We start from the raw sequence: 12339 nt of genomic DNA on the forward strand, positions 1-12339 counted from the left end.
GGGGGGGGAGTGGATGCGCCCGCGTGAAGGCTGGAGGTAGGGGATAGATCTGGCCATGGCGGCAGGCAGCCATGGCGGAGAGGAGCCTGGCCGCCGGAGATGGAGGTCGTGGTGGCCCAGTCACAGCCCGGGTGGGGGGTGGGCGGTGGGGTGGGAGGGGATCTGCGTCCGTGAAAGCTGGAGGTAGACGCGAGAGAGTGAGCGTGACCAGGCCGGCGGAATTTTCAGCCGGTGCGCCGGCTTTAAACGTTTCCCTAAATTAATTATACATGCATGGTCCAATCAATGCCTAGAAAAACCTTCATATGCCGTTGCAAGCATGTTTATTTATTATACGGCTCTTCCAATATACGCCCTCCGTCCAATTGTATAGGCATCTATTGAAAATCTAATATTCCATTCGCATAGTGCGTCATGCGTGAAAGAGCCCCCTCATTCCACTGTTAATTTTTTATTTGCATACTGCTCTTTCCATTGGTTGGCGCATTAAACAGGATTTGCATGTTGCTATTTATAAAAAATGACAAGGGAAACAAAAATAATCGCTCCTCACATTTTTCCTGGCAGGCCTAACGAGAGTGATTAAATTGAAATTGATATTTGGTTTAATATTCTCCGCCAATCTTCATGCGTCTAGATTATGATGCAGCTGGCTGATCATAATGTGATAAGTACCATAGGTGGTATCATGCATGCTAACTAGCCACTTTTGCTGATGTGACAATTAAATAAGGAAAGTATCTTGATATGATAATGTATCAGAATAAATGATGTATTAATACTTTGTGTCATGCACGGAAATAAATGAAATCACTATGATACCAACCTATGATACTATCACTATGAAGATAATATCATTAAGAAATATCATATACGTGATACTAGTATATAATATTTTTCGTTGTGACAACCTTAGATGCCCTATGCACCTACGCGGAGGGAGTAGGTATCTTGCTGATGTGGCATAGCAATTAATAAAGAGAGCGGGAGGTTGCAAACTTTGCACATGGTTATAGGCAAAAAAAATAAGATAACCCAATCACATGTATGCATGAGCCCTGAATCATTAAATTTAAATACCAACTCTAAGAAACAATTAACTGGGTTAGTTGTCTCTTAAAATATCCTTTAAGATATCATGGTAAGACGATGCATTGCCAGGCTTTAGAGGTTACAAGCGTGTTTTTCTGTTACATGATGAAATTAAATTTTTCTATGTGTTGAGATGCATCACCTTAAGGGCATGGGCACTAGGTGATGGTGTCCTGGGTTAGAGGGTACTCAACACGTCATCTCCTTGCCAGGTGAGCCGACCCAAGGATTCCCATGAAGGTTCACTAATGGGCCATATCCAACAGACCCGCGGTGTACACATGGAAGGTTCCCGAAGACTTTGCCCATACTGAAAGACTTAGATGCTGACTACACCACAATCTACTGTATACATAGCCGACATATATGTAATCCTAGACCGCTCCGTATCTATATAAGTTAGGGGTAAGGCACATAAAAGATCATAAACATTCTCGTGGTAGACAAACATGTACTCCATACTCAATCTACGATCAATTCAAACAAAAGTAGGACGAAGGGTGTTATCTTTTCGAGGGAGGCCGAACCTGGGTAAAACCTTGTGTCTCCTGTTACCATCGTGTCGAGGCTATTAGCTCAGGATCCCCTACCTGAGATTCACTGGAATTGACTTCGTCATTGGTGGCCCATACAGGTCCCCGCTGATAGTCGTGACTGTTCTAAGGGAATCAACATAGGTGAGAAGATGGGTTCCGACATGACCTTCATGCCAGACTAGGTGTTTCTTCATTATCATGCATTTTGCTGACTTGACCGGCCACTTGGGCCTAGTCGAGAACCTCACTCCCAGCCAAGTCACGATATTTGGCAACTCGGAGTATGCCGCGGATTCTCGCGAGGAGATGAACTTCTCGGGTTGGGTGTCAGACTAAGTTGAGGAACAACAAGTTGTGCACATCCCAAAGCCGATTTTAGGTCAGGCTTAGGGCGAGGATGAGAACCTTATGTCTGATTCGGACATGATCCAGAACCTGGCAAGACAGCTCAGATGTCAGGCTATGGTCTTAGCCCCGAAGGGACACCCCGGATCCATGTCAGATTGGAACCTGGAAGAAATTCCCCTGGCGCAGCTATCACATCAGGCGCAGGAGGACTACGGCAAAGCCCTCCTAAATGAGATGCTAGATCAAATTAGGAGGCTCGCAATATCATACAACCAGTCCTTCATTCATGATTGGATGTGGGAGTCACCTGGGAGGGTCAGAGTTTTTGACCCACCCACGACCCACCTAGTCGCTAATATCAAAGACATAACCGAGGTTCTGCAGAGCGGGTACTAAGGGGTAGACCATAGAGAGGCAAACTATAGCGGGTCCTTGGATAGCCCGTCGGCAGCTAATGCTCGCACAAGCATGTTGTCGGCTACTTTCACCTATGACATCTATATGGTGGATGCCCCATGAGGCAGTGGTGGGGATGACGCAAATGGTGGAGGTGGAGGCGACGACCAAAACGACAACGAAATAACAACTATGATGGGAACAATAGCGACAATTTCCAACCCCGACGACGCCGACAGCAGCCTTGTCCAAGGACAACGACATCCTGAACGAGTCCCTCGTCAACCCTAACTACGACGCTTTGAGGGTAAGATTGCTTCGTATAACAATAGTACCTCGAACTCAGACCGTTAAACCAAACTCTTTCAGATTGAGGAGGCACTGAAAGCCAAGATGAAGCAAGCGGCGAAGTATACAACACCGCCCAACCTGCGGAACGACCTCAAGAAGGCCGTCGAGGAGAGCGCAATATCTAAGCGCCAGTGGGCTACAAGTCTATATAACGAGACCCAACCGCCCCACCTTGACGGACGATGGGATGACACTGGCAGGTATGCTCCCGAGGTGAAGGACCGTCGGTGTAAAGGCACCCCGGACAGTGACATCAGTAGCTCTATAGCAGGCATCAATGACCAAATGAGGGGAAAGCATTCCATTAACCCCGATGTCCCAGCTGCTCGAAAATTTTACCAAATGGGGCAGCGTCGTCGTCTACTCTTAGGACAAGATGGATAGAAAAATACCAGAATCCACGTGACTACGCTAAGATCGGGGACGTAGATGCGTTCGATGTGTGTCATGACATCGTCGCACTAGAGGTGGAGCCCACCCAGTCTGCTTTTATAGACAAGGTGATGGAGCACAATGTCCCACCAGGCTTTTATTTGAAACCACAAATTAATATTTCTATAAAGTTGAAAATTACAACATATGTGGATGGCACTGAACAATACCAGTCCCATCTTGGCACATAAGCACAAAAACACCCAACATAAAAGAAAATTAAGAATTTTAATGGAGTCGATTGCTGAACCAAATCGTCGCTGTCCACCAACCACCGACAATGCCATTGACATCGCCATCGGAGAAGGAGACAGACCCGACAAATCGAAAAACCGTCGGAGCACCATCACATCAATGCTTTGTGAGTCGAAGAAAGCACTGTCGTAGATGACAGAGCACATATCGCTGTGGCGCGTCGACCAGGGTTAAACCCCGTGCTCCCAGGCCTCAGATCCGCCGTCTCCGGTCGACATAGTCGACGAAGAACACTGGATCCGCCAACCTACAGTCCACAACTCAATGCCAAGATAACAACCACATTGAAGAAACCATCATCGCCATATGAAGCAACATCCAATGGAAAACTCCTGCACAAGACGCTTTCAACAGACTCCTCAGAGCCTCCCGAAGAAGAAGCCCATGATGGGACCGAATTGAGGAACACATTATTCTCAATGGTGGTAGAGATGCCATCAAGACACCACCGTCCAGAAAAACAAGCCCTATACTACTAAACAGCCGGACACAGAGCACCGGGATCCCTCACCCCACCCACTGCCGCCGAAGCAGCAGGCAGATGGTGGAGGAATCCACAGGCCCAGCCGGCTGAAGTCGACGGGACTTGTTCGCCTCCTCTTCCCCTCGAAGAGGAACGAAAGCTGGAACCGCTACGATGACGAATCAGTGGACCTTACATCTGGATCGAGGACTATACCCTCGTTGTCCACATTGCAGGAGGTGATGATCTTCACGCCATCACACACCTATCGTGGATGTGAGCTGCACACAGTAAGGCCAGTACCTGACGATCTTCCCGCTTACTTGAAGTGATTGATGAAGCTCTTGTGAACCCAGCTCAATAGAGACCATTATGTCGTGTCACTCGCGTAGTTTGTCTTTCCGAGGAAACCATTGGCACGACTATCTGTTGCCTGGCATAGCCTCATCTCAAGGAATGCCCCACTGGGTTGGCCCAGTAGCCAAACCGAGTGTAGGCTTCGATCGTTTCTTTATATTTTCCTTGCATTCGTTTGTTTTTTTAGTTTTGTACATTTTTTTGGAAATGTTCTAAATGCATATATTTAAATATTTAATTTTACCTTTTTAAAATCTCATGATTTTGAAAAATGTTAATGTGCTGTAAAAAATTGAAGTGTAATTTAGAAAAAATGTTGATACAATTCAAAAAACAAATAGTGACATTTGAAAATGTTTAAATTGTATTGAAAATGTTTGACACATATTCTAGAAAAGTTCAAAAACTTCTATTTCAAAATTTTCAATAACTTCTATAAAAAAATACTCCAAATGTATACGAAAGTTGTACAATCTGTATGAAATAAAGTAGACATAAAATCATATATTTTAATAAAATGTTAACCATGTATCTGAAATTTTTTAACCGTGAATAAAAGTAATGTTTTCAGATCTGTACAAAAAAAGTACAATGCGTCTAAAAAGAGGCATCCTAAACATAAATTTATAAAGTGCTAATTATGTATTTATAAATTGTGAAACATGTGTAAGAAAATATTCCCTATCTATAAAAAATGTACATAAGTATACAAAGAAAAGTAGACATCAAAATTTATTGTTTAAATTTTTTTGACATGTATTTAAGAAATAATTAACACATACAATTTTTTTTCAAATGTTTACAAAATATGTAAAATGTATATAAAAAATAAACATAAAAAATATATTTGACAAAAAAGGTTATCCATGTATTTAAAAAAAGTTCAGCATGTACAAAAAAATTAGTTGATTGTATACAAAAAGTTTACATCGTGTGTTGAAAAAAGAAAAAATACTAAAGAAAACCAGAGAACACATCAAAAATTACATAGAAAATGAAAGTAAACCAAAAAGAATCAATCAAACAACCAAAAGAAACTGATAATTCTGTTGAAGAGAAGCAAAAAAAAAGCTGTAAAGAAAAACAAATAAGGAAAGAAAAGAAAAGAACAAAATTAGTGGAAACGAATGAAAATTGTAATGAGTACATACAAAAAGAAAGAAAACAAAAAATCCACTGAAAACTGTAAAGAAAATGCTGAAAAAGAAGGAAATAAAAAACCCTGATGAAAACTGGACCACTTCAACCAATAGTGAAAAAGAAGAAAAAAGTCCCAAAAAACCCTGGAGAGAGAGCGCGAGCGATTGAAAAAATGAAAAACTTTGAAACGGGTCGGCCAATTAAACCCAACTAGATAAAAAATACTGGGGCGAGATATAACTCAAATCAATACTTGCGACACATAGCCCTGGCGAGCAACCGCGACTTTCGTAACTTTTTTTTGGATAACGCTGCTTATGTAACTCACATCTCTTAGAAAATGGTCGCTTAGGTCAAGCTTTCTCTACATGGGTATGGTCCAACACGCAACAACACCCATGATTCAATAAATGCAAGCGAGAACATGAATTTGTTTCCTTTTTCCTCTGGATTTTTTGCTTCGTTTTTAATATTCAGTGTTTATTTAAAAAATATTCATGAATCACTATTTTTACTTGAATTTTAAAATGATCAAGAATTTTAAAACAGAATTTGATGAAATTGACAAATATTCATGACTTCAATTTTTTTATGGATTCCAAATGATGTTCATGAGTTAAAATATGTTTCTGAATTGAAAATATATTTAATTTAGTTTTTTATAATTCAAAAATATAAAAATGTTCATAAATTCACAGAATGTTTGTGAATTTTACAAATGGCAACACATGCTTAAAAGGTTTCATAATTTTTAAAATTATTAAATAATTTGTACTTTTTGATGAATTTGGAAAACAATTAAAAATTGAAAACATGTTTGCAAATTAAACAAGTGTTTTTTCATGAATTATAGAATATTTACGAAATTGAAAAGATCTTGTGAATTGAAAAGGTTCATGATTTGTTTATGAATTTAGAATGTATTCAATAAATAAAAAAATGTTAAATTTTTTAACATGAAAAAAAATCTCCAATTGCTTTTCAATTCCGGTTAGAAGCTTCCTAGAATCGACCGAAGTGAAGGGTTGGTCGCCTCTAGTGAACGGTTCTCATTTGTGAAAGGAAATTGCCTTTCTGGGAGGAGAGATTTGCAAACATTTCTGTTCCTATTAAAAATGTTTGGAGACGTTGGCTTATGGGTTTTGGCCTTGTAGCCAGTACCTAACTCCTCTCCACATTCCGGTTAGAAGCTTCCTAGAATCCCATGAGTTCGATGAGACTAGGTGCATGAGTTCGTTGATTTGTTTGTTTCGCTGAGGAGTTCGATGAGAGTTGGTCATACACGCACATACATAAAATGTTTATTCACAAGAAACAAACAAACATATCTTATCATAACGTCGGGACAAGCAGGCGCGTGGTATAGAATACTGTTGGGACGGCCGGAGTAGCCACCCTTTCATTTGGCGTGTAGTTTCACTGCAAGACAAATCGAGCAAAGGAAAATGTACAAGTGGCGTTGCACTTGGTTGCCATGTAGTCTCGCACTTATCTCCATTCGTCCAGACATACCTAACGCTGCTCATTAATTGTAAAGTAGCGATCGATACGCCTCAAGACAACCTACCACATGCCATGAAACATGCATTATGGGCCACGTTCTTTTGTATGTTGCGATGAGCATATATCGTTCCTGTCAATTACCTGTGGCATTACACGGACCCTTGCATCAATCACCGCACTATGTATATCTTTTTGCTATTATATTATGGACGGCAACAACGACGGCGATGCCGAGACAACAACGTCTGCTGTCACGCACTTGCTTAGTTTGAAGCTATCTTCAATGATTTGGTACCAAGGGTTAGCTAGCCGTAAAACGTTGGTTGGTGTCAAATTATAAGACAATTTAACGATTGATGTCAATCAAGAAACTGAACCACTTAGAGCGACATATATCACATATTTTAATTTGGTAGACAGTGCTCTCGTGAAATGCACCTAATACTCCATACCTGGTCGTTGTGAAGTCTATAACTTTCGAATCATGGGTGATGATGGACACTTCACCACTCCAAATATAAAAAGGTATCTTTATTAGAATGTACTTTAGTCTTTGTAGCGTGGGGAATAGGGAGTCAAAAACAGACCGGGGGAGTAAAACAGGTGATGATGTTATCTTTTAGTGCATACAAAACAGACCGGGGGATATCTAACCTACATTGTGCTCTTGCATTACTGGAAAATCATGAACTTATCGCCAACATACTACAAAACATTCACCAAACACATTTTATCCTCATATTCAAAAAAATGGTAAAATTCTTGGAACTAACTAAAATTGTGAATGATTATCTTACCTCCCTCGTACCATGATCAAGATTGAAATATTTGTTCGCAATAATGGGCATCACTTGTATGAGCATTTACCTTTTAAAAAACTCACTAAACAAAAATACAAGCAAATGACTAAAGAATGCATTCCTTTCTATGTCACAAGTGTTTGCCTTGGTTTCACAATATCGGTAAAGAATGAAAATAGTTCTATAAGCACATCTTTTAAGCAGATAACAATTGAAATCAACAGGAGGGTGGCCATCCTGCTTTGAACTTTCCCGTGCTTTGTATTAACTACAACTCCCCTCTAATAGTATTCATCGTACGTTTTACACAAATATTGGCATTTCTACATGGTATTGCGAATTTAATATTTGGTTGATTGACACCATTGGTTGATGTGGTTTTGATTTGCATATATGATAGTTTTCATGTTGATAGCCATGGTGTGCTGTAAGTAAGGTCTTCAATAAAGCTAAAAAGTCCGACATATTATCTTACTGCACTCATCCCGTTTGTCAAACGTTGTGAGATATTTTAAAATTCTCATAGTGAGGATCTAGGACATTGGGTTGATGACACAACATACTTGTTTTACATTTGAAAAGGAAAGTATGCTTAAAGACGCACGCATGCACGCCCCCCCCCCCCACACACACACAACTGATCTATTATACTAACATTTATTCAGCTAATACTTTTGAACCTTCTGCGGAAACTAAACGAACTGTACTGCTAACAAACAAAAACTGCATTGCTAACAGAAAAAACTACACGCGATTTTGGGCACCATTTTCAATCCAATTTTTAAACCGTTTGTCAGAACGAGGCGTGTGATATACCGTTGCAAAGCTATGAATTATGCACAACTTTGCCATGTTGAACCCTTTTCAAGATTCCTCATGGTTTAAGAGCAATTTTGAAAACGGTGTGGCATCCAACAAGTGACATCAAGCGTTTTTTTGCATTTTTTTCAAACAGCTCATCAGAATGATGCAAGCTGTCACCTTTGAAAAGATATAGACGAGGTGCATCTTTTTCATGTATAACAGTCTCTCTAGTTCCTTACGGTTTATAAGCAGTTTTGAATTTAACGATATATAGACACTGTTTTTCGCGGACCCCAAAATCCGCGAAGTGAACTTCTTAGACGGAAAATCGCACTGCAATGTCGATAGAGCGAATTACAAGCGGCTTTTTCGGTACTTTTTTTGCTGTAATTTCTTGAACCATTTATCAAAACGGGGCATGTGTTATGCCGTTGGAAAGCTATAAATTAGGCGCAACTTTTTCATTTAGAACACTTTTCAAGATTTCTTATGGTTTAAAATAAATTTCGATGGTGCCACAACCAACGAGTGACAACGGGAGTTGTTTCATGATTTATTTTGAACCGCTCATTGGAATGATGTAAATGATACGTCGTTGGAAAGATAGTCACGAGATGCAACTTATTCGTATAGAACACTCTCTCCTATTCCGAAACACAGACACTGCTTTTCACGGATCCAAAACTCGACGAAGTGAACCTGATCAGATGGAAAGCCGCACTGCAATGTTGTCAGAGGGGACTGTGAGAGATGGTCATCCACGTACAGAGATGAAATGTTTATTCACAAGAAACAAACAACATATCTTAATCATAAGCGTCGGGGCAGGCAGGTGCGTGGTATTGAATACTGTTGGGACGGCCGGAGGAGCAACCCTTTCATTTGGCGCGTAGTTTCACTTGCAAGACAAATCAAGCAAATATAAACAATGTACAAGTTGCGTGGCAGTTGGTTGCCGCCAAGTCTCGTCCTTACCTTCATCGACTTCATCGATTCAGACGTACGTAACGCTGCTCATTAGTTACTAATACCTCGAGTAGAAAACTGCAGCGGGGCGATAGGCTCGACTCGAGGCAACCTAACACATGCCAGGAAGCATGCACTATTGGCGATTCATTTGTATGTTGTGACGAGCATACGTTGATCCTGTCAATTACCTGTCGTATTACACGGCCACTTGCATCTGTCAGCGAACAATGTATATCTTTTTGCTGCTATGGACCACCGCGACGGCGATGCCGCCAACAACGTCTGGTATCACCCACTTGCTTAGCTAGAGTATCTTCAACGATTTGGTACAAAGGGTGGGCTGTAAAACGGAGTGAATTGCATAAAACAACCACATTAGCGCATAGATTTGCAAAAAACACCTTTTTATGAATTTGGACCAGAAACCACTGATTTTTGGCCTAATCTTTTGCAAAAAACACTGATCAGTCAATTTGGACATTTTAACCGCCATTATGACATGTGGGGCATGTATTTGATGTTGTGGCATCACTGCCAGTTCCAGGTATTTTTGCAGAGGCACCCTTCAATCTAAAAAAAATTGCAATTAGGCCCTTGCCATACCCACCTCGGCCATACTCTGCCGCCGGCCATCCCGCGCTCATGCGCCGTCCGCGGCGGTGCCCCGGCGGCGGCGGAGCTCACCGGCGAGGGTTCCTGCTTGGATGCACCCGTGCTGTGCGCCACTACTGCTGCTTGCTCGTCGTCGTTGGCCGGTGGAAGAACGCATCCGCCTGCCCCTCTGGACCGGCCTCCCCCGCGCGATGAAGCTAGGTGGCCTGGAGTTCCTAGGCCATCCCAGGCACCCACCTGGATCTGTCGGGGCCACCAGCAGTCACCCACCTGGAATGCGAGCACGGGGTCGCCGGCCACCGCCTAGGCCATGCACAGGTCCTCATCAGGCGGTGGTAGGACGGCCACCAGAGGAGGATGCAGCGGCTGGGGCATACGCGCGGATGCGCTGCTGGCTTGGGGTCGCCGGCGACGAGGGGCCGTGCTTCGTCGCCGCGCCGCTGCTTTCCCTGGTGTCCTGGTTCCCGTTGACCACGACGGTGAGGACGAGCACGCCCTGGATCTCGGGAGCGAGGGAGTTTCTTAGGGCGATTTTTCTAGAGAGGGAGGAGTTTTTGGCAAAAAATACCTTGTCTAATGAATGTTACGCCACGTCAGCAAACGGTGGCCCCACATGTCATAATCGTAGTTAAAATGTCTAAATAGACCGATCAGTGTTTTTTGCAAAAGATTAGACAGAAAATTAGTGGTTTCTGGCCTAAATTCGTAAAAGTGTGTTTTCTGCAAACCTATGCGTTAATGTGGTGGTTTTCTGCAATTCATTCTGTAAAACGCTGGTTTATCATTTCCTATTATACCAAGTCTTGGCACCTCTTTTCTAAATGTGTGTTTTGTCATTTCCGGCCATGTTATGGGTGAAGTTTTTCTTTCTTTCTAAAAGATGTATGCCGATGCATCACCAGTTGTTGTGCTTTGCTATAAATATAGGCAACTAACACACAAGTTTGTCTAAGTTGTACGTATGTCCGGATTGCTCTGCATAAAGTAAAAGGACTTCATACATGATACCAAGTCATGATACCCTGGCCGTTTTTTGGATTATGCTGTAACCAACAACAACCAATCTTAAATCAGCCGGTCTCCGGGTGTTCTTGTCCTACTGTCAGCAACTTCATAAAGCACATCTCAACTTGTACCCCTCGGAGATGTAACCGCCATGTGGTCAAATTATAAGACAATTGGATGGTTGGTGTCAATCAAGAAACTGGACCACTTAGAGTGACATATATATGTCACATATTTTCATTTGATAGACACTACTCTCGTGAAATGCACCTCAATACTCGATCCATACCTGGTCGTTGTGAAGTCTATAACCTTTCAGCCATTGGTGATGAGGGACACTTCAGCACTCTAAATGTAAAAAATATAATATATACTAGAAAGTATTTTGGTCTTTGGAGCGTGGGGAATAGGGAGTCAAGAAAAGACAGGGGAGTAAACCAGGCGATGATGTTATCTTTTTTGTTTGCTCTTCTATCAATTGCCCAACAATAATTTGTTTACTCATCGTATGCTATTTTCTCAAGAGAAGCCATTAGTAAAATCTACGGCCCCCGAGTCTATTTTCTATCATATTGTTTTCAGACCTATTTTTTCAAAAACCCAAAAATATCTTGCTGCACTTTTTCTTTATTTATTTTATTTTGTGTTTTTGCAAAATCTATTTATCCAATCTCATACAATTTAATCTAACTTTTTACCGTGGAGGGATTGACAACCCCTCTTACGCGTTGGGTTGAAAGTATTTGTTCTTTCTGTGCAGGTACCATTTACATAGTGTTGCTGGATTCTCCTACTGGATTGATAACCTTGGTTTCATAACTGAGAAAAATACTTACAGTTGCTGTACTGCATCACCCTTTCCTCTTCAAATAAAAAACCAACGCAAATACAATTAATAAAGCTCCACACACTCAATTATCATATAGTCTTATATGTGTTGGGGAACATAGCATGCAATTTCAAAAAAATTCCTACTATCACGCAAGATCTATCTAAGAGATGCATAGCAACGAGAGGGGGAGAGTGTGTCCATGTACCCTCGTAGACCAAAAGCGGAAGCGTTTAATTAACGTGGTTGATGTAGTCGAACGTCTTCATGATCCAACCGATCCAAGTACCGAACGTACGACACCTGCGTGTTCAGCACACATTCAGCTCGATGACGTCCCTCGAGCTCTTGATCCAGTAGAGGGTTGTGGGAGAGTTTTGTCAGCACGACGGCATGGTGAGGGTGTTGGTGATGTGATTCGCAAAGGGCTTCGCCTAAGCACTACGA

The sequence above is a fragment of the Triticum dicoccoides genome, chromosome 2B, assembly GCF_002162155.2.
Source record: "Triticum dicoccoides isolate Atlit2015 ecotype Zavitan chromosome 2B, WEW_v2.0, whole genome shotgun sequence".
Lineage (NCBI taxonomy): Eukaryota > Viridiplantae > Streptophyta > Magnoliopsida > Poales > Poaceae > Triticum > Triticum dicoccoides.